Source organism: Primulina huaijiensis, unplaced genomic scaffold (genome assembly GCF_012295235.1).
Source record: "Primulina huaijiensis isolate GDHJ02 unplaced genomic scaffold, ASM1229523v2 scaffold183038, whole genome shotgun sequence".
NCBI lineage: Eukaryota > Viridiplantae > Streptophyta > Magnoliopsida > Lamiales > Gesneriaceae > Primulina > Primulina huaijiensis.
Window position 1 is genome coordinate 1 of NW_027345461.1, and position 218 is coordinate 218.

A 218-nucleotide genomic window follows, 5' to 3' on the forward strand; every position below is an offset into this window, starting at 1 on the left:
AGCGTTTCTCATCAAATATTTTCCTCCATCTAAGACCATGAAGCTTCGGGCAGACATCACCACATTTGCTCAATTCGATCAGGTGTCGTTGTATGAGGCATGGGAGCGCTTCAAAGATCTTTTACGTAGATGCCCACATCACGAGTTGCCACTTGGGTTAGTTGTTCAAACCTTTTATTATGGTTTACTTACTCCTAATCGTACGATGATAGATGCTG

General features: G+C 42.7%; 1 non-coding gene across 1 annotated transcript; it reads right to left on the reverse strand.

Moving 5' to 3' along the window:
- Window positions 1-41: 41 nt before the first annotated feature.
- Window positions 42-147, reverse strand: LOC140965978 (small nucleolar RNA R71). The gene has a single exon (XR_012173194.1). It is a non-coding gene; the product is annotated as a small nucleolar RNA R71 (small nucleolar RNA).
- Window positions 148-218: the final 71 nt, after the last annotated feature.